Here is a 23,452-nt window from a genome sequence, read left to right as displayed (position 1 = left end):
TGGTATACTTAGCAGAATTTAATACCTGGTCTTCTTTCACTGGTTAGAGTATTCTGTTTCTAGCAAATGCACCTGCAGATCCACTAGAGGCTTGGGGCAAAAAACTCAAAGCCAAGAATGAAAGAAGAACTCAGATGCCGTCCTCCCAAACAAACGAGGAGCAGCCACCCTTCCACTAGGCAAACGTGACACCAATCAGAATGCGATGGCCATTCCAGGTACAGTGAGGGCTATCAAGGCATAAGCTACAGACCCTGTATTTCCCCATTTTGGTGAGGAAGGACAAGCACAGAGCCACCTGGGATGCACGTGACAATGTTCAGTAGGGGTTCCGGAGCTGTGAAGGGAGACATGCTTTCTGATTGTGAAACAGGTGACAGGATTGCTGGGGAGGATTTGGATATGGGGAGAGAGCAGAAAGACTTTGGAAAAAGGAAATGTCTTTGGCAAAGATCACGGAGGAGGCCAATCTTCTCTGCCTCTCCTGCTTCTAGATAGAGACCCTGTATCCTGAGGCTAGGTGGGACAAAAGGAATACTTAACAGAACATCAAAAGAAGAGGCCAATATATAAAGAAGGGCTGACAAGAGCACCTGAAAACTAAAGATAGAGGGCTGGGAGTGGTAGAGTGCTTGCCTAGCATGCACGAAGACCTGGGTTCGATTCCTTGGTACCACATACATAGAAAAAAGCTGGAAATGGTGCTGTGGCCCAAGAGGTAGCCTTGAGAAAGTCCAAGGACAGTGCTCAGGCCCTGAGTGCAAGCCGCACGACTGGCAAAAAAAAAAAAAAAAAAAGATAGAGGCTGCATTTCTAACCAACCCAACATCCTCAATAACCAACATGCCCTCCAATAGTGAAGGAAGCCACTTAAGTGGACAAACAAAACCATTATTCATTGAACAGCAAGGCTGAGAGACAAAAGCAATTCTAACAACGAAGTCAGTACCATGTGCCTTACAAGTGAGACACGAGAGATGACCAATTGGGGTCCATATTGGCTCCAGAATCCTATACTTGTGTTTCTGGAAACCTCTACTGGAGCTGATACATCATTAGCAAAGACAGAATTGAAACCCCATGTGATGACATCACAGAAAGATGCCTAGTTGCACAATGGGCATTCATCACAGGTAAACCACCACCAGGGTCATTCACCACTGTGAGCTTGGGTTCTCACCAGCTAAATGGGAGCAATGGAGGGCATTTGGGGGTAGAAGCAGAGAAGTGTGAGAAGGTTCAGTACTCCCAAAATCCTTCTGGGAAAGGCAGATGGTCCTAGAATCTGACAGTTCCAAAGAAAGCAGTAAGTGTCGGTGTCCTGGGAAGACACAAGAGGCCCTGGTATGAGGGGTCCTTTGGGGCTGAACTTCTGGTGCCTTGCACTAGCACTGAGTGCTAGGCACAGTTAGTACCTATTAAATGTGTTTTTGATTGTAGATTGTTATTTCTTGGAAGTAAGGGCTGGGATTAGCAAATTCATTCTTATAAAGCCCTAGGCAGTGCCACATGCTGAGATGCATTTATTAAAGTCTTTTGATGAGAGAGGGAGGGAAGAGAAGAGGAAAGGGAGGAGACAGAGCTGAAGCCAAGGGGTGGGGTGGCCATCCTCATCAACAAACACTCCAATTCTCAGAACTAAAGTTTAGTAAGAGGGTGAGGTACTGGTGGCTCACACCTGTAATCCTAGCTACTCAAGAGGCTAATAGCTGCAGATGCTCAGGTAGGAAAGATCCCGACTCTTATCTCTCATTAGACACACACACACACACACACACACACACACACACACACACACACACACACACACACACGGTGGGTAGACAGAAGCAGTGGAAAAGACTGAAATGTCACACAGAGATGTCCTAAGGGTTGAGCAAGCCTCTCATTTCCTTTAATTTTCACCATGGCCCTGTGAGATAAGATGATTATTATTTCCCACATCCTGAACTGAAGGGGAAAACTAAGGCAAAGGCAGGATCCTGTGCGATAGGAGCGAAGAATAAGAGAGCAAGGATGGGAGCTGGAATCCATTACTTTTATGCTGGACGACCTCCCTTCAGATGCAGGACACACTCAGGGAGGGAAAGGAAAGTAGACACCAGCAAGAACTTGACGGCTCAGGTCCATCCTGGATGTTTTGCACATCTGTAGATGAAATCCAGGAGAAAGCCCATCTCTTCAGGTGTCTCAGGGACCAGGCTGAGATAATGGCTGCAACTCTAGGATCTGGAAGGTTCTGTGAAAGGTAGCTCAGAAGAATCTTACTCTACAGCCACCTCCCACCCTCTTCTCAACCTGGCTCCTGATTTTATATTTTTGCAACTATAAGAATCATGGCTAATTTCAAAATCCCTTTGAGTCTCGCAGGCCCTGGCATTGCCTCCTTCCAGGAACTCTAAATCCTAGCTTGGCTTCTTCCACAAAACCTATTCTGTATCAGGTAGGTTGTGGCTACCTCTGAGCCTTAGTTTCCCCATTCAGAATCAGCAATCGTTAAGATCTTTCAAGTAACCTGCAAGTCTCTTCTTTCATCTTCAGACTTCTTTTTCTCTCTGCCCCAGCCTGCCGGTCTTCCTTACCCATAAGAAAAGGCAAGGATTTCTTTCCTTTACTGAGTTTACTGTAGCCTGAGCTTGGCCATCACAGGTCCTGGGGGAAATCCAAGGCTAAACCATCCTGAGTAGCCAGGCAACTGTAGAATCAGGTCAGAGTATGCAGGTTGGAAAAAAAGAAATAGAAAAGGCATTAAAGATTCAGATTCACAACCAATCCCTCATCCAGCTACTTGAGAAGCAGAGATGCAGAGGATCAACGTTTGAGGCCAGAGTGGGCCAATAAAGATCAAAAGATTCCCATGTCAATCAACAAACTGAGTCTGGTGGCATGCTCTTTTAATTCCAGTTACATAGAAGGCACAGGTGAGAGGATCATGACTTCAGGCTGGCCCAGGAGACAAGGTATAATCTAAGCTGAAAAATAACCTAAAGCAAGACTTAGAGGCATGGTTCACGTGGCAGAATGCTTGCCTCACAAAGGCAAGGCTTTGAGTTCGAATCCTAGTTGCCCCCTACCAAAGAAATATCTGAGGCTTCATTTGAGAGTATCATCCCCTGGGCAGAAGAAAACAGTCTTTGGGCCGGGGGCGGTGGCTCACGCCTGTCTAGCTACTCATGAGGCTGAGATCTAGTTCAAAGCCAGCTTGGGCGCTAAAGTCTGTGAGACTCTTCTCTCCAATTAACTACCAGAAAATGGGAAGTGGTGCTGTGGCTCCAGGGGTAGGGCAGTAGCCTTGAGCTGAAGAGTTTACGGATAATGCCCAGGCCCAGAGTTCAAGTCCCACAACAGACAAAACAAAAAAGAAAATTCTATGGAGTCATGGAAACTCCATTTTCCAGCCTGTTTTGTTTTGTTTTCAGATCTGTAAGTCCAAGGCTTTGCCTTTTGGAACTGTGGCTTCCTGGTTCAGCTCTGAGGGCCAGTGGGAGGGCTACAACAGATCCAACATTCAGGGTGCTGTCCCACAGAGAGAGGAGCCTGTCATTCCCTCTGGGTTCCTAAGTTACTAACAGGGCCGCCTAGAGTACTCAACCGTCGCCAGAATTACGTGGTGTGAGGAACAAGGAGTTGCCTCGGATGCATAGCCAGTCATCAAGCCTCAGCAGTTTCATGATGGAAAAAAATCTCAACTTCTGGCAGCAAAGGGATTCCCCGGCCCTGGGGGTATTTACCCCAAAATGGGGCCCTGGGAGATTCATTCATTAAACTCACCCAACTTCTGAACCCTTATAGTGCATCTCCCACACCTCCTTGGACCAGAAAGTAGCTCCTGCCAAGCTCACAGCCTGCTGAAGGATCCACCTTGTGGGTTAACCTCACAGGCACTCCGCCCTTCCCCAGTCGCCCACCCCAACCTAGCCTAATTCAGTCCTAAGTATTCCTAAGGTGCCTTCCAATTTCCCGCTGTAATAAATGGCACAGAATGCAAATGGAGGTGGATGTGGGACACAGATGTTTGCACTAATTTAATTGAGGGAACACCTTGGATTAAACACTTTGCAAAACACTCACAAATAGGTTCAGTGCATTTGGTAATGAAAAGCCTCCCAGCCCCCTGGCACTTTGCTGAGCTGCCTGGGGCTAGGAGTGGGAGGGCTTGGAGGTGTGTGTGGGTGGGAGGGGGCATAGGGAGACATCCAAAGTGGGCAGGAGCAAGAGCCTTGAACCCAAGGAGAGAGCAAAGGAGCCAGCCCCGCCCCCAGGGTGGGGGGGTGGTAGGGAGCTTCCAGCAGATCCTCTACCAGCTGGAGCCCACCCCATGAAGAGCCAGAATGTGGAAGGGCTGGAGATGAGGGCGGCGAAGGCATCTGTCTCCTCAGGTGGGCAGCTGCTCACCTATAAGGGTCAGCAACAGGCAAGTATTCCCCAAACACAAGGTGCAGCTACGACCTAGAGATTCTGCCCAGCCAGCAGAGGCCAGTTCCCTCCTGCATGACATTCCCATCCCCAGCACCTGCAAAGCTGTTGTGGGTGAGGTATAGACTCTATTCCAGGCACAGTGTGATAAATGCCCTGAGGGAGGGGTATGTGGGAACTTAGAGATGGGGCAACAGCTTGGCATGAGAGAGGATCAAAATACCCGTGGAAGCTGTGTGTGGTAGATCACACCTGTAATCCCAGCATTCAGAATAGAGAGGTAGGGATCATGAGTTCCAAACTAGCTTGGGCTACATAAGACCTTATCCCTTATCTCAAAAAAAATATCCCCCAGGGGCTGGGAGTTTGGCCTAGTGGTAGAGTGCTTGCCTAGCATGCACAAGGACCCAGGTTCAATTCCTTGGTACCACATGCATAGAAAAAAGCTGGAAGTGGTGCTGAGGCTCAAGTGGTAGAGCTCTAACCTTGAGAAAGTCCAAGGACAGTGCTCAGGCCCTGAGCTCAAGCCCAGTACTGGAAAAAAAAAAAATACCCCTCAAAACAGGGAGGGTGGTAGCTGGGAATATGGCCTAGTGGTAAAGTGCTTGTCTAGATTTAGATTGCATGAAGCCCAGGGTTCAATTCCCAGTACCACAGACACAGAAAAAGCTAGAAGTGGTGTTGTGGCTCAAGTGGTAGAGCACCAACCTTGAGAAAACCCAAGGACAGTGCAGAGAGAGAGAGAGAGAGAGAGACAGACAGACAGACAGAAAATATCTGTGCCCCCTTGGGAATATAGGTAACATAAATGAAGCTGGAATACTTTCCCCAAAGTCTTCCTTCTATCCTTCAGTCTCAGTGACAAAGGAAGGAGGGGGATGAGGGTCTCTAGACCAAACCCCCTGGCTAGTTCCCCCCCAAATTTCTACAGGCAGGTAAATCTAGAATTGGTGCCTATAATGATGGCTCTGTAAGTCTCAGAGTTCAAACCAGGCCTACATGATTTTTTTTTCCCTTGAAAACAGAATCGTTAATTTTCAAACACAATCATCACTCAAGTATAATAACCGTTATAATAATAACCTCTTCTCCTTGTACAGTGCTTTATAGTTTATATAAAACACTTCCTCATATCTCTTTAATCCTCCTCTAGTCCCCTTCTAGAACGACAGAGCAGGGAGTATGAGCCTTTTTGCTCCTAGAAAACAATGAAATTTTCCCATCTCCACTAAGTACACAGCAAAGCCTACGGCTCACACTCAGACCGTCTGACACCGGAGCACAAGATTGTTCAGTCCTTCACTGGTTCCTGAGCTGAGTACTTGTAAAGCCCTTATTAGTATCTAGAAACACTGACCTCTGAGCGTAGCATGGTGAGGATATTTGGGTGATAGTAAGTCTTGATGCTCAGGCGCCTGTGATTCTAGCTATTTAGGAGGCTGAAATCTGAAGATCACAGTTTGAAGCCAGTCCAAGCAGGTAAGTCCATAAGACTCTTATCTCCGACTAACCACCAGAAGACTGGAAATGACACTGGGTTCAAAGTGGTAGAGTATGAGCCTTGAGACAAAGCATTCAGGAACAGCACTCAGGCTCTGAGTTCAAGCCCCAGGACCAACAAGTTAATTAATTAAATAAACAAAAACTAAATCAGGTGAAACCAAGAAAGACACCAAGTCACTCCCTTCAAAAACTGCTCTCCTGGGCCGGGAGTTTGGCCCAGTGGTAAGAGTGCTTACCTAGCATGCACAAAGACCCGGGTTCGATTCCTCAGTACTGTATGTATATATATATATATATATATATATATATATATATATATATATATGCCGGAAATGGTGCTGTGGCTCAAGTGGTAGAGCTCTAGCTTTGAGAAAGCCCAAGAACAGTGCTCAGGCCTTGAGTTCAAGGCCCAGGACTGGCGAAAAAAAAAATGCTCTCCTAAGCTGGGCGCTTGGTTACTCAGGAGGCCTGTAATACTAGTTACTCAGGAGGCTAAGATCTGAGGATGGAAATTTGATGCCAGCCTGGGCAGAAAAGTCTGTGAGATTCTTGTCTCCAATAAAGTACTCCAAAAAAAAGCCATAAATGGCTCTGTGGCTCACAGCCACACAGTGCTAGCCTTGAAGAGGCTCAAGAACAGTGCCCAGGCCCTGAGTTCAAGCCCCAGTACCAGAAACAACAACAACCAAACAAAAAACAACTGCCCTCCATCACTCTCTCTTTCTCTCTTGCACACACATGCACACACACACACACACAGATTTGAGCCATTTCTCTTGATCTAAGCCTCACTGGCCGAGGGCACAGATTCTACCTGCATCGTCCCTGCTAGCTGGGCCACAGTCCAGAACAGACCAGAAGCTGCAGCTGGAGACCAGCCTTGGGTCCCATACCTCCCTCCAGAACCAACAGATGCAAGAACAGTCCTGCAGGCTGCCTGGCACACACGTGAGCCCTAATGTCACAGGGAATAAGGAAATGCATCTTTCTAGGATAGTTCAGGATGAAGTCGGGATGAATGGTTGATCAAAGAGGGAAGGGAAAAGCTAAGAGCAATTCACATTCACTTGAGGGGGGCAAGCATGGGCCATGCCCTCAGATGAGGTCTCTGTTCCCTCTCCTAAAGCGGACTTTACACAGCCCAGTGGACATGTGTGAAATGAGATGCTGGCCACTGGGTACAGGACTCAGGACACAGAAGAAGATGGAAAGAGGGAAGTACTTTTCTACCTATGGAATAAAGATAAGGGAGAGGCAGATGACCCTGCATGACCTGAGCAAAAAAAAAATCCACTTCCTGACCCCTACCACCATCCTTCAGTGGTTGGAAGGGAGCTTAAAGAGTAACCTCCATCACTCCACCCTCTCTCCTTGGCTCGTCCTCTCATCCGTTCACTCAACCAACCTGCCAGATATGAATCTAAGTGCTGGGACAAAGGAAGAACGAGATTCTGTCCTTAACCTGAATAACTGTGGTCTGCAGAGAGAAGAAGGGGTGCTGTAGGTGGCAATGCTGGAGGAGGGAGTGCAAGGAAGACCCATGATGTGGCAGACACAAAGGAGGTATTACAGAAGTAGCAGGGGCTGCCCTGGTGAAGGATATTCCAAAGAAACAGCACACACAAAGGCACAGAGGCATTTCCTAGATGGAAATACACAACCTGGCCTAGTTGGGCATCTCAGATACATGAATATGCCCGTGTGTCCGAGTGGCTGTGTGTATAAGGAGAAGGAGAGAAGATGAGTTAGGACAGTGGATCAGGACTGACCCATGGCATCCCAGGGTCAGGCCAAGAAGCTGACCTTCATCCTGTGAAGAGTTAAAAAGACCACTAGGGTTTCCCAGGACTACAGTAGAGCGGTCCTGCTTTATCTATGGAAATCCATGCTAAGATGCCCAGTGGATGGCACAGTGACAAATAGTACCAAACATAGTTCATATTCTATGTTTACCTGACTACACAGACCTATGATGAAGCTTAATTTATAAAGTGATTAATAATGACTGATAATAAAATAGAACAATTATAACTTTATTACCTCATACTATAATAAAAGTCATTGAAAACTCATGAATTAGCCAGGTGTGGTGGCTCATGCCTGTAATCCTAGCTACTCAGGAGGCTGAGATCTGAGGATCGTGGTTCAAAGCCAGTCCTGGCACTAAAGTCTATGACACTCTTATTTCCAATTTAATCTCTAGAAGACCGGAAGTGGCATTGTGGCTCCAGGGATAGGGCAGTAGCCCTGAGCTGAAGAGCTTAGGGACAGTGCCTAGGCCCAAAGCTGAAGTTCCACAACCACGAAACAAACAAATGAAAGATCCCACAACAACAAAAAACTCATGAGGGGCCGGGAGTTTGGCCTAGTGGTAGAGTGCCTGCCTAGCATGCACGAAGACCCAGGTTTGATTCCTTGGTACCACATATATAGAAAAAGCCAGAAGTGGTATGGTGGCTCAGGGTAGAACACTAGCCTTGAGGAAAGCCCAAGGACAGTGCTCACAGTGCTCAGGTCCTGAGCTCAAGCCCAGGACTGGCAAAAAAAAACAACAAAAAAACAAAAACAAAAACTCATGACCATACACAGCTGGAAATCCTTCCACCCAGGAGGTGAAGGCAGAAGTTCCAGGGAACTTGTGTGATGGATCCTTCAAAAACAAATCATGAACAGTTTACTTTTGGAATTTCTCACCTAACAATTTTGGGCCAGAGCTGAGCACAGGGAACTGAAATCAGGAAAGCAAATGAGCAGGTAAGGGGCATCACCATCCACACATGTCAGTGGGGTTCCAGCCAGTACAGGGGAGGACTGGGCCCTGTTCCTGGGAAGCTCTTGTGAGCTTGCTCTGATGATAAATGAATCTGACAGGAGTGTCTCCTCTTTGATTCATGCCATTAATTATCCCTGGAGAAATGGTCAATTTAGAAATAACTTTTCCTCTCTGAAGAGCCAGACTGGCTGGCTAACTGCAAAGACAAGGGGGTCCCCAAACCAACCCAATACCACACACACACACACACACACACAGCCAGACTGCTGACAGCAACCTTTAGGAACCTTGCAGAACCTTCTTCCGAGGCTCACAGCTCTCACTGGGATTTGGGGAGAATTTGAGAATGGATATTATTCTGGAGAAAGATGCTAGAAGCTATGCAGGGAGAGAAAAGGAAAAATCCCTGCGACTGGATGAAGATTTTTGTTTTGTTTTGTTTTTTAACCAGCTACACTTGTATTAGACAGAGCAAAGGCACATGGAGTGGATGGGTGCCGGCCTGGAGTTTCCAAACCCTACTCAAAGCTGTTCACCAGCAGGTCCCGGCTCTTCCCTCCCTTCCAAATCCCTTCACCAGAAAGGTTTATGAAGAAGACTCCAAATCGCCCCCTCTCCTGCAGGCATAGTCACACCAACTGAAAGGAGATTTAATTAGCAAAATCTCGTTAGGCAAACGAAATTATCCGTAAGACAATACTCTTCTGGACAGGGGGTATGATTAAACAAAGCCATTAATTGAGAGAGTCGCCTTGGCAGCTCTCCGGGATGCATTCATCTCCAGGCAGGCTCCATCCACTCTGCCTCCTTGGGCCAGGGGAACAAATTTGGCCTCTTCTGCCTGGTCCACCTCCTCCCTACTTCATCTCCTCTCTTCTGGGAGGGGGTTTAAAGGGGATGGGGGGAGCTGCAGTTTGGGCTGCCAGACCTCACATCTCATCAGCGGCCTCTCCCGCAGCCAGATTCCCGCTAAAGTGCCTTGATTGCATAATGTCTATTTGCATAATGTAAATTGCAATCTCCTAGCTCAGGAGGCAGGAATCACAGAACAGCCATTATTTTTTTACCACTCCACAAAAATTTCTACATTTAGAAAGCAGATTTGCAGCTCAGAAAGCCGTATAAATCTGAATCCTCCAGAAATGCCATTAAATCACACCAATTAAGCCGGACCCAGGGAGAGCCCCTGTCACTGCTCTCTGTACACTCAAGGGCTCCCAGCCTGGACAGAGACCCCGGAGGCTGCATCTTCGAGGATGGAGGCAATGCTTCCAGGCGGTGGCAGGAGATTTTGTCTTACAAACCCGAGTGTACCAGCAAACACAGGCTCCCAAAACCTGGTGGAGCAAGGAGAGAGGGAGGTGGAATTGGCTCTGTGTGTGTGTGTGTGTGTGTGTGTGTGTGTGTGTGTGTTTAAGGCTAATTGTCTGATTTCTTATAGGCAGGTGCACTGTCTGCAGAGCCTGTTTGAGGATGAAATGTCTCCTTTTGTAAAAGTAATGGAAGATCCAACAAACAAGGTATTTTCCTATGAGGAAGTAGGTAAAAATCTCTAACCCTTCCAGCTTCTCTTTAAGAACTTTCTTTGTTTCTTCCCAAATTCCCTCCAGCCAAGGGGAAGGAGAAAAAGGACAACCCAGCTCAGACTGGGCTGTGCTGGTTGGATTTTGAGATCCTTTATGAACTGTTACTAGGGGTCACTGGAGAGAAGGGGTGAGTCACAAGACCTAGGAAAGGAGGCAGTGCCTTGGATAGCTGCCTAAGACTCCAGTTTCTTCGAAGCAGTATACCTAGCTACTCCTTTGCCCCTTTATTGCTTATTCAATATTCATTTGTCAAAGGGCAAGATGCTAATGCGTATTATTAAAATATCAGTAGTTTATGAGTGAACTTTTATGGCAAGTACAGTTAAAGGCAAGACTCTTGACCATCCCTGTCAGAAGCAATGATAAGGAATAATCTTTCTTTCCAATTCCACTGTTTTTTATGTACTGGTTGAATCATTATCGAGTGCCTACTGCATTCTGGGAATGGCTCAAGATGTCATTCCGTGCCCACAGCAATCCTGGAAAGAATATATAAATCTTGTTTCCCTTCTAGACATGAGGAATCTGAAGGCCATAGTCTTACATACAATCACAAAGGATTCAAACTCGAGTTGTGGATACCAAATCCAACATTTTCTCCTCAAGCTAGAACTTTGGAATTCTAAGTGACCTTCATGGACCTAAGTTTCCAAACTAAACGTTAGTTTCTGGAAGCCAAGTTTCATGAAAGGGCAAAGAACAGAAAGAGTCATTCTATAGTTTCCTACCGGCCCATCTCCAAAAAGTAGGGGTGAGAAAATGAACCCCATGGTCACAATACAGTGCCTAGCATAAAATAAGTACCAGGAGGGGCCAGGAGTTTGGCCTGGTGGTAGAGTGCTTGCCTAGCATGCACAAAGGCCCGGGTTCAATTCCTCAGTACCACATACATAGAAAAAAGCCAGAGTGGTGTTGAGGCTCAAGTGGAAGAGCTCTAGCTTTGAGAAAATCCAAGGACAGTGCTCAGGCCCTGAGCTCAAGCCCAGGACTGGCAAAAAAAAAAAATAATAAGTACCAGGAGTTGGTGGTCAGTAATATTAACATTCAGCTATAGAAGAACTCAAGATTCTCCCTCCAAACCCTAGCATCTCTTCACCAAGATCAGCACTACTTTCCCCTCCCTTCTTCCACCCTCCTTTCTGGCATTAGCTATTCTCAGATCTCAGCCCTTTGGGAAGACAGTCTGGTTCTGTTTCTACTCTTTGGCTGCTTGAGTTTTGCTTCTGTCTTCTTGAATCACAACAAGGCAGCCAGAGCACTCAGATCCTCTTCAAAAATTTAACTGTATTTGTATCAAGGACACAGGAAAGAAAAGGAAACCTGATTTACTTAAGGGCCCAGCCTTCCCATATAAGAATATATTACAGAGGGAAACCAGGAGAGCGGAGGGCTTGTGGGGTGAGGGAACAAGGGCTGTCCACAATTTCCCATCCCCTTGTAGACCCTTGTAGACTCTGAAGCCCTGTTCTTTGGCTAGCCATTCCTCGATATGGAAGCTCATGGTGATGGAGAGAGGGGGAACCCAGATACAAGCAGAGTCCAAGCTGTGTAGTTCTTAGTCATAAGTCTAAGCTGTTCCAAACCCCAAACTTCAAGTCACAGTTGCAAAGTGGCCTCCCTCTCACTGAGGTCAAGGATTCTGCCAGCTGTAGCACACCTCCCCCCCTCCCCCCCCCCCCGGGTCTGCCCCACACCACCAAGTTCCAGCCTAGCTTGGTCTCGAGAGGCCCTTTCCTCTGAGACATTCTTGAGACAGGACAATACTATTTCTCGAAAGCACAGGTTTCTTCCCTCATCATCCCCAAACCCCTCACAAAGAATGTATTCACTTTTCTGGGAAATAGATGAGGCTAGTTACACCAGCCCACTAGCAGATATCTGACAAACACCAGTGGTAGTGGATTAGTATCTCCCAAGATGGCATGTTTGAAAAATTGTGTCTGTACTAAACCTGTTCAGAATTTTTTCTTCTTGTCATGATTCCTTTAACAACATAGTATGACAAGTATTTTGCATGATACTTAAATGCACTAGGTCTTTTAAGTAATCTGGACATGATTTGAAGTATACAAGAAGATGTGCAGGGGTTATATGCAAATATTATCCCTGCTATTTTATAGAATGATCCTGGACATCCACAGATAGGGGCATCTGCAGGTACTGGCACTAATTCCCAGAGGTAAGGAAGACTAGCTGGATTTTATATATATATTATAATGTGTTTATTTTATTTTATTACTCTTTTTTAATTGTATTTTATTGTTGGGATAATATATAGAGGGATTCCAGATTTACAATGTATTTTAGATCCTGCCCCTCCTGGTAATATCTCAATGAGATGTTCCACTTTGGCAACTGTAGTAGCATCTGATCCAATGGATGGACTATGGGTAGGATGGGCGGTACTGCCTGGCTTCAAGGACTAGGTTAGGAAAGCAATGCAGCTTTTAATTGGCTTGCTCTGTCTCTGTCTCTGTCTCTATCTCTGGATATTTCTTCCCCTTAATACTGGGCAACTATCTTATAGGGAAACCCAGACCACATAAAGAGGCCACAGTCGACAGGTCCTGCTAACATGGCAGCCAACAGCCAGCCTCAAAGACCAGAAGTACAAAGTCTGTGGATAGTTCTAGCATCCAGTGTTTGAGTGGCTGGAACCCCATCCATCCCTAGCGGTACAGAGACAGATTGTTCCCATGATGTCCTGTCTAAATTTCCAACTCAGGTTATATAAGCTGAATAAATATTAAAGTACTACATTTGGGGGGATAACATGTTACACAGCCTACTAACTGAGACACCATTGGAATTAGGTTAGAAGGTTGGATATTTCTCAGTCAAATCCAACTTGTATTTCCCATCTCTCTGACACTTGGGACTTTCAGACTCTTCTCTTACCTGGTAGTCATCATGCTGACCTCTTGCTTTCTCTCACTCCAAAAACAGCAGGGTCCTCATGCTTGGGTTGGCCACTGCAAACTATACCACCCGAATGATTATTTGAACCCTAACCACTGCAGAACCTGGCATCTGAAAAAGCCCACCATTCTTGTTCCTCACTGCAAGTCCAAGAGCATCCCTGTGAAGGAGGCTTTCCCTGGGTGTGAGTGGCCCAGGGCCCAGGAGGTGCCTGGCTGCCCTCCAGGGCAGGGGTGGGGGAAAGTACAGACAGATTTCTCCCCCACTCTCAGCTCTCATTAAGGTTCACGCTCAGCTTGTTCCTCATACTTGACTTGACTTATGAGGTCCCTCTAACCTCCGGTGCAAGGAGACATTGATTCTCACAAAGGTCATTATCTTCTACTCTGGCTCCCCCGCCCAGCTTCAGCTCCAGCTCTAGGCAGGCTTTCCTGGAATAGGATGAAGGGAGGTACCCCTCCCTGCCTCCCTCAGCCTGGGGATCCAACCACTCCACAGCCAGGGCAGCAGAGGAGGTGCCCTGGGAACCGCAGCCTGTCAATCACAGAAGCGACCAGCACTGAACTGCAGGCCATTAGGCAGGATGGCCGGCGCCCTACGCACTCACCAGGCCGCCGTCGGCAGGATGTTAGCCGATCGCAGGGCGGCCATTCTTATGATTTATTCAAATACTCATTACAGTCAATCTATTTTTACACAGAGGTGAAGATGTGCACTGATAACGGTTAATCATTTATAATTCCATGAACTGGTTGGAAGCCAATGTACTATCAAAGTCGTAGCAGCAGCAACACAGCCTCAAGGTAGCCCCAGAACGCAAGGTGACCAATCCGTGCTGGCACAGGGTGACCTGGTCACCTGCTAATCTTCACCAGACCACAAGTAGGCTGAGGGCGCATATGAAACAGGAATTCCCACTTTCCCCTCCAGGAGCTCCAAACCTCCTTAAAATAGTGCAGAATCTCCAGAAAGGGAAAAAATTAATTCTAGATGGGGGCTTCATGTGCAAAGCTGGATTTTGGTCAGGTCCTACAGGTGGACAGACTTGCAAAGAGCCAACATGAGCCCATGAGCATGAGCATGGGTAGAGAGAGCCCTAACTGGACAGATAGAGGGGAAGTGACCAGAGCATTTCATGTTTCCTCCTTCCTTTCCAGAACTAGCCAGATGTAAAAGTAAGGGTAGGCTCTGAACTTGGCTCAGTTTGGGAACTGATGTTGTCACATCCTCCTTGTACTGCCCTCCCACCTTCTCCAAATACACACACACACACACACACACACACACACACACACACACACACACACACACACAGGTTCAGCCTACAGGCAGTAGTGGCTAAGGCCCAGGTTGACCTTACAAACTCAAGAGCTTCCTTTCTCAGCACTCATGGCACACGTAACACACTGAGACAACCTTAATGCCCGATCAATACAGTCTAATTAAACAGCGTGTCATATTATGGGGCTCCTTTGTCACATTCCCACATAATCTAATTAGAGCTCCACTATATTTTACATTCTGACTAGCTCATTGTTCAATGTAACTCTTAGACAAAGCACGGCTGTTAAAGATCGGGTTCAGGGCTGGTCTTGAACCCTTAACCTTATTGAGTCAGTGTGGAAAATGTCAATCAAAGTTACTTACAGTTCACAGCCTCCTTTTAAGTGAGCAGCATGGAGGATAGAAAGCCTCAGAGTCCTGCTCCAGACTTCACCTGTGAACAAAAGGAAACATCTTTATGGACTGGGTGAGAAGGTGGGGGTGGGGGTGAGAGCCTGGGTGGGGATGAGGAGGGGCTCAGGAGTAGAGATCTGCCTGAGAGCAAAGCTGAGATAGGCAGCCCACAGCACCGAATGGAAAAGTTTCCTAGCAAAGGATTCTTAGTACAAAATGATGATTGTTTCGAGAGCTAACCGGCCCAGAGAGGACAGTTTCATGCCCTCCTCAATTGGGTACCTCATTTCTTTTGAGTTTTTGGTCACTTCTCTATAGGAAATACAGAGCAAAGAGTTTGTGGCTTTGTTGCAGTTGGTCACCCCCAGCCTGTCTAAGGCAATAACCATTTACTGGCACTCTTAACTAGTGTTAGACTTGGTGAGGGACAAAAGAGCTGAGAGAACCCTGTGGAAACTTGCCGTGTCGACAAGGAGAGCTAGCCCTACTCTTTATGATGGGAAAGTGAAGGTCTTGCTTGCAGGAATAAAGTGAAGAGTCCAGTTGTGTGGGAAAGAAAATGTGCAGGTGCTGGAGAGTCACATCTATAATCCTAGCTACTCAGGAGGCCGAGATCTGAGGATCACAGTTCAAAACCAGCCCATGCAGACAAATTCATGGGACTCTTATCTCCAATTGACCATGAAAAAGCCAGAAAGTAGAGCTGTGGTGCAGATGGTAGAGTTCCAGGCTCTGAGTTCAAGTCCCCGTAGTAGCACAGGATAAAACAATTTTAAACACGGCCTATATTTTTTTCAGCTGTCTACTTCATGAAATAGGGGGTAAGGAGGGCCCTGAGACAGTGCAGAAGAAGAACAGAGGGGAGAGTAATGCCAAGTAAGGAACATAAGCCAGAGAATCCCAGGCTCTGAATATCAGGTAAGAGTAACCAGGCCTGGACCAGGAGCTCTGCTGAAAGTATTCCAATTAGCATAGAGTAGGATGGAGCATTCTCTTCCACTCCCATTAGTATTTTCCTTTTAATTAAGACAAGAAAGGCACCTTGAGAATTTTAGTTAAGAGATTCAGGCATGGGGTAGAGTGAGCTACACTCACGGAAGTAAATTTACCCTCATGTTCATACTATGCCTACCAGGTAAAGGATTTATACTGCTAATTCACATGACTATGGGCCATGCCCAGGTCATAGAGTTAAGTTACAGATAAGACCAGACCAAGTCACTGAGGCAAAGGACCACATTTTATGCATCTCCTAGCCTGGGCCACTTTCTCAGAATCTATTGAAAGGCTAGACTCAGATCACTCCAATCAGCACCACAGTGCCAGCCTGAGTGAGCAATGGGCTCTCAACTACGTGTCTGTTACTACTGAACACGACATGCACTCAGTGCACAGAGTCTCTGGATGAAGTTCCATGGCGGTATGTGCTCCATCCTTGCTCTCTGGGACTGTCCATCTGAGCTATCAGGAACATGGAAGGAGATGTGACTGACTTTCCTTGTGCATATAATCCAAAGTTTAGATGGGAAGCTGCTAGGCTGGATTGATAGACTCAAAATATTATTATGCCTTTAACTAGCTGAAAGAACAGGCCTGCACTAAAAACTTCAACTTTATTTGCCTTTACCAGTCTTTATTTCTTTCACACTAACATCATGACAACCACAAATGAAATAATTTTGAAAACAAGGGGAAATTGCCCACAATCTCATTACTGTAAATTCAAATTGCATTCTATGCTCCATATGAATTCATTTTCTTTCTTTAAGTGGTAGAAGATTTGACAGATATATCTACATCAAACCTGGCTCACATATATGTATATATATATATATATATATATATATATATATATTTTATTTTAATCCCTAAAACTCAGATTAGGGTGTCATAGTTGAAAGAAAAAAAAAAAACTACCTGCATTATCTGAGTTAAACACAAGCCCGGTGCACACTGCTGCTACCCCAGGAGATGGAAAGTGACTAAATGTGTTCAGTGGTGCCGTGATGATCTTTTCCATCCTGGACTTAGCAGCCCACATCAGTTCTATGGGTATTTCTGGCATAATATGTTAAGAATTTGGACAAGAGATAAGTAGAAGATAGAAATGAGAAACAATGTCTAGCCGTTAAATTATGGGTGCAAAGTCTACTGGTTAAAAGTGCATCTACTGTATGAGTTTCAATCTTAATGATAGGCAGGTCCCTCATTCCTTTGTGTCTTCGTTTTTTGTCTGTAAAATACGACTCATGAAAATCCTACCTCTAATGTGATTGTGAAAATGTCACGTCTTGATACAATCTACAGTAGTTAGAACAGTGCCTCACACCAAACGAGCACTCACCGAGTGTTAGTTACCAATATGTTTGTTTCATTATGATGAAGAGGCTGTGAGGAGGGAGAGATAGAAAAAACTAGAGGTATGTCTTCATTTGTCTCTCTGAATACTATGCCTTGGTTCTAACGCTAGCGCCTAAAGCAATACCCTGCTCACACACGATGGTTGAATATTTCAAGGTAGATTTAAGAGTAATTGCAGATGTTAGAGGATGCCAGTCTTCAGGTCAATATAGAAAGAATTCTCTAGTAATAAGGACCATCGAAACTGAGTATGGCTTCCTTCAAAGGCAGTGAATCTCAGCTCTGGAAGAACAAACCTTCTCTGAAATGAAGCCACTTCAAAGCATGGCTCCATAGGACTGGATTTCAGAAATTAGCAAAATGTTCAGAAATATTTAAAGACAGGTAGGGCTAATAACTTATATTTTGATAACCCATTAGTTGTATCTCTTTTAAATATTATTTCATAAAGTAATTCAGCTCACAAAAGGAGGCCTAAATCTCATGGTAAAGGGGCATTCCTTGAACTGAGTAATGAATGTGTCATAAAAAAGCAGATCTCGGGCTGGGAGTTTGGCCTAGTGGTAGAGTGCTTGCCTAGCATGCACAAAGGCTGGGGTTTGATTCCTCGGTACATACACAGAAAAGCAAGAAGTGGTGCTATGGCTCAAGTGGTGGAGCCTTGAGAAATCTTCCTAGACTGGCACTGACCCATTGATGCCAGTGGGGAATTGTTCATGAGTATAGTTTAGGGCCTTCTATCATGTCAAAGACCTCAGGCTATTTGGTTGCAATAATACAATGATTTTTAGAACTCTAGTTTGACTTAGCATCAGTGAGATTAATCACTGATGTGGTTCATCTGAGATAGGAGGAAATCTTAGCATTAATAAATGGGAAGGGAGTTGTTGAATGACACGTTCATTTGGGAAAAGGTGAGGATAGAAATAGAAGAAAGGTTCCCGTAGAGGTACTATATATAGTCCCTGTAGCACTATAGTTGAACTTGGCATCCATGATGTATATCCAGGTAAGTTAGATGGATGGAGGAAGATGATTTGGCGCTTAAACAAGTCATGATCTAAAACAGAGAGCACCAGACTGGTGAGGAAAGGGAGACAGGAGGCCTGTTACAGAGATACCCTGACTCTGTTATTAACATATTATTTGACATTGGACAAGAAGGCTCAACCACTCAATTTCCCTAAATAAAAATGATAGAGGGATGGGAGATTGGCCTAGTGGTAGAGTGTTTGCCTAGCATGCATGAAGACCTGGGTTTGATTCCTTGGTCCCACATATATAGAAAAAAGCCGGAAATGATGCTGTGGCTCTAGTGGTAGAGCTCTAGCCTCAAGAAAGCCCAAGGACAGTGCTCAGGCCCAAAATTCAAGGCCCAGGACTGGCAAAAAAAAAATTAAATGATAGAATTAGACTGCTAGATGATCCTTAACAAAATTCTCATCTGACATGTACACATCTTTGAAGATTCCCAGATTAATCTCCAGGGAGAGCAATGAGTCCTTTCTTAAGGTGGCTTAATGTACCACTGTGGTGAACGGTCAAGATATTATATGGTAAATATTGAATGGTAAAGAGCCAGTAGTTCACACCTGTAATCCTAGTTACTCAGGAGGCTGAGATCTGAGAATCACAGTTCAAAGCCAGCCCGGGCAGGGAAGTCCATGAGACTCTTATCTCCAAACTACCTTCAGAAAACTGGAAGTAGTGCTATGGCTCAAAGTGGTAGAGGACTAACCTTGAGAAGAAAAGCTCAGTGACAGTGTCCGGGCCCTGAGTTCAAGCCCCATGGCCAATAACAATAACAGCAATAACAATAAAATAGTGGAGTCCAATATCCTGCCACCGCCCATCCTCCTCCCTGCTCTGTGGGACTTTTCTGAAACACATTCACGCCTTTTTAAAACCTTCCAAAATCAGATAACCAGGCCAATTCTGCTTTTCCCCATGGTGATCAGTGGATGATACTGGCTATCAGCCACCCTCTCCTTCCCAGGCACAAGTCTCCCCCAGAGAGAAAACAGATCATCTCCAGGAAGTCTCTCCTGTCATAGGACCAGACACCTAGAGGCTAGCTCCCACTGCCTGCTGAATTTTCAGTTCAAGCTGACAGCAAAGGATGAGCGAGAGGTAGGTGAGGGTTGGCACACTGTATTCTCCGTTCTCCTGTGCCCAGCGGGAGGCCGAGGGCAGGGATGGAGGAGGTGCCAGCATCACAGCTGCCTGGACCAGCCATGGGTCCTGACCTCACCTGGCACCACCTTAGCAGGGGGCACATCTGGAAAGGTCTGCCTACAACGTTTCAGAAATGCCAGTGGCTGCAGCAGGTGATGAAGAAGCTCACCTCTCTTGATTCCTGAAACTCCACCCCTGGCTCCAGCCTCTTCCCACCCCCACCTCATAGTGGCTGCACCCCCTCCCTTTATTTCTATCCCCCTCTTCCCATCAAAGCCCTAACAGCACATATTTTGTTAATTGTACAAACCTAATGGGGGAATGCATTGGCAAAAAAGGGTAATGGCCATCAGACCAGCAATAAAACAAAATTAATGGCCCATAGGAAGAAATCATGTCCACTTAATCCTGGCTCTGAAACTCTAATAGAATAATGGAATACCAACTGAGGGTTTTTTTTTCCCCCTCTCTCTCTATGCAGATTGCTTACACCATGTTAATCACTTGCAAAGCAGGCCACATACCACTCTGGCTCACATGACCCTCCAGGGAAAGTAACAGACCAGAAACATTCAGTTGGAGGCTCATTACTGACATGCACCATGCAGCAACACCTTCCCTCCCTCCCCCAGGTGACTCAGGACAGCCATTGTGGGGTGTCATTGAGGGCTATCAGGTGTGGTGAGCCAGAAACAAGACACAGAATACCTAATAATACACAAGCATTTCATAAGCACTTACTGTGTGCTGGACCCAGGACTGGTTCTAGCTACTGTAGTTCAACATACTGGCCCTCTCGCTCTCTACAGCTACATGGAAGGTAGCCACTACACACATGTGGCGCTTTACATGTAAATTCTAATTCATTAAGTGAAATAAAATAAAAAAAAATGATATCCGGTCTCACTAACCACATTTCAAGTACTATATTGCCACTACATGTGGTTAGTGGTTATGGGAAAAAATGGGCAACCCCTTCCACTGTGAAAGACAAAAAGCAAAGCCCAGAAAGGTTATGTAGCTTGGCCAAGGTCAAAGAGTGAGTTAGTGGCAGGAATCGGGGCTAAAATGCCTAATAGTCCTCAGTGGTCAAGGGAGAGGACACAGTTACATGCATAATACACAAGGCATGTGACAGTACCGTCCCTCCCATCCTCCAGGGAATATCCTAAGGTTTTTGGCTGGAAGGGTGGGATATGGATGCAGCTCTGAGGAAAAACATGGAGGGAAAAAGTGAGGGACAGTCAGCAGGGCCTAGAAACTGTAACAATTAAAAATCATGACACATAGCCAGGTCTGTGACTCACGCCTATAATCTTAGCTACTCTTAACTACTTTCAGCTACTCAGAAGGCTGAAGATCATGGTTTAAAGCCAGCGAGGCCAGTGAAACCCATGGCCACATACCCAAACACACAGAATAAAATAAAATTAAAAGAACATGCCTCCATATGTATACTACTACGTAAAGAGAAAAAAAAGAAAAACGTATCTCCACACTAATCTAGAGCAATCCAAGTGTCAGAATTCACCCATCCATGGATGTACCTTGAGTGAAACAGACCCAGACACAACAGGACAAATGCTTTCTGATTCCCCTTATGTAGTGTTCCTAGAGCCGTGGAATTCATGGGTTCAGAGATAATAGTGGTGACCAGGGTTGGAGGCTGAGGTGGTGGATTGGGAGGTGTTAATAGGGACAAAATTTTAGTTTGGTGAGATGGAAGTGTTCTGTGAGTAGATGGTAATAATAGTTGCACAACAAAGTAAATGTAACATGCTCTTAAAAATGGATAAAACACGTGCTTGTATAGAATTCATGAAGTCCTGGGTTTTATCCCTAGCACCACACACACACACACATACACAGAGAGAAAGGTTAAGATGATAAATACATGTTCTGTATACTTGACTGCACTATACCTAACACTAGCTCTGCCCAATTTCTACTAAGAGCAGGAAAAGGAATAAATCATCAGCCCCCAAAAGAAGATAAGGGAGACAAGGATCACTGACAGAGAGAGCAGACCCACCATCGCTAGCAAGAGCCATGGCAAGGAGAACCCAGAAGCAAGGCCACAGGAAGGATGGACTAGGCTCCTGCACCATTTCCTCCAGATTGAGAAAATACTCTAGTGGGTCAGCCCAGAAGATGACTTTCTGTAGTAGCATCTGAGCTAAGGAGATTTTGGAAAGTTGGCGCAGGGGATACAAATGACTTAAGAAATGATTCAGGATTTAATGAGGTGGGGGGGGCGGGGCGGAGAAGGAGGAGGAGGAGAAGGGAGGGGAGGGAAGGGGAGGGGACAGGAGAGGAGAGGAGAGGAGAGGAGAGGAGAGGTTCATATGGTTCTCATTCCCTGGGCTTGTTTCATCATCTCTTGGACTATGTGACCAGACCAGAGGAAGAGGAACCTTAAGATTCCTCATTCAGAATGGTATTTGTGTGTGCATTTTTCTGGGGAGTGGGTTTCAAATTGTACTAAGTTTTCAAGGCTGTCTACCTCCCTGGAAAGGCTGCAAATCAGAGGAAAAGGTATTCACTAGATTCACGTTAAACCAGGAAGTCCTAAGATTCCAAGAAATCTTGGGTTAAATACTAATAAATCTTTGGGCCTGGAATAAACCCAAATGCTTATTTGCAATGCCTGTAGCACATAGATATTGTAAAAAAAAAAATGAAATGAAAGAGCTACACACTTTGAAAAGTGAAGATTCTTGTGCAAGTAAATATTCTTATGGTAGTGTTTGTTGTTATTGTTGTTGAGTTGGGATTTTTTTTTGGTTGTTATTATTTTTGTAAGAAGCAAGACAAACTGGAGCAGACATCAAGGGGAAGGAAAGATGCTGGCTCCTCTTTGGGGGAACAAAGGCAGCGGGACACAGGGAAGTGTCTGTTGCAGAATGACCCTTGACTTTCCTCATTTGGTTAGAAATGAAGAGGCCCTCGTTCTGCTTGTGGAGAGGGGTCTGGCTGCACAAGAAAAGTAAATATAGCCTACCCAGGAGGTGCAGCCCAGGGCAGAACAAACACATCTCTTTGTGCCGCGGCCTCACTCTGCATCTGGCTTTACTTTGGAGGGAATGCTCAGCTGTGTGGCAAGAGAAAGTGACAGTCTGTGGATACTTCAGGCAGGAGAGTGGAGACAGAGAATGTTATTTTGTTACTAGAGAGCAAGACCTAACTGAAAGCCTGCAGCGTCACCAGGGCAAAGAAAGCATTTACCGCAGGGACCAATGCCTCACAGCTCAGGGCCAGCCTGGGGCAGGGGTGAACGGGAACCTTGTACCTGCTCAGGCAGAGGCCAGTGTTAGAACAGAGCACGATCAGACCTTAATGGAGGAAGGGGGATAGCATGGAGGTTATCTGCTCCTTTCTCTTCATCTCCACACCAGCCAAGAAGGGCTTATTCCAGGAATATGGGATCGGAAACCCTTCATTCACTGATAGAATATTTTTCTGTGCATGTGTCATTACTGGGGCTTGAATTCAAGGCCTGGGTACTATCCTTTAGCTTTTTCACTCGAGGCTGATGTTCTATCACTTGAGCCATAGCTCTACTTCTGGCTTTTTGTTGCTTAATTAAAGATAAGAGTCTCTTGGACTTGGGCTGGGAGTTTGGCCTAGTGGTAGAGTGCTTGCCTAGCATGCACGCAGACCCGGGTTTGATTCCTTGGTACCACATACTTAGAAAAAGCCAGAAGTGGTGCTGAGGCTCAAGTGGTAGAGTTCTAGCCTTGAGAAAAATCCAAGAACAGTCCTCAGGCCCTGAGCTTAAGCCCAGGACTGGCAAAAAACAAAACAAAACAAACCAAAAAAAAAAGTCTCTTGGATTTCCTACCGGGGCTGGCTTAGAACTGTAATCTTAGATCTCAAGGCTAGAGCTCTACCACGTGAGCCACAGCATCACTTCTGGATTTTTCTATGTAGGAGGTACTGAGAAATCCAACCTGGGTCTTCGTGCATGCTAGGCAAGCACTCAACCACTAGGCCAAACCCCAGCCCCCTGAACAGAATAGGCAGTGAGTCCATGATGAACAAA

At 45.8% G+C, this 23,452-nt stretch overlaps 1 protein-coding gene across 2 annotated transcripts in view; it reads right to left on the bottom strand.

Annotated features, from left to right (window-relative positions):
• Pknox2 (PBX/knotted 1 homeobox 2) overlaps positions 1-23,452 on the bottom strand; it is a 245,572-nt gene that overhangs the window by 176,141 nt on the left and 45,979 nt on the right. For both annotated transcript variants that reach the window (XM_090319655.1, XM_090319656.1), the window contains exon 2: positions 14,845-14,914. The gene's annotated coding sequence lies outside the window, so the exon portion shown is untranslated. The remainder of the gene's footprint in view (positions 1-14,844; positions 14,915-23,452) is intronic.

This window comes from Megascapheus bottae, chromosome 27 (assembly GCF_031878675.1).
Source record: "Megascapheus bottae isolate mThoBot1 chromosome 27, mThoBot2.hap1, whole genome shotgun sequence".
Classification (NCBI taxonomy): Eukaryota; Metazoa; Chordata; class Mammalia; order Rodentia; family Geomyidae; genus Megascapheus; species Megascapheus bottae.
This window is presented reverse-complemented; position numbering and strand designations above follow the sequence as displayed.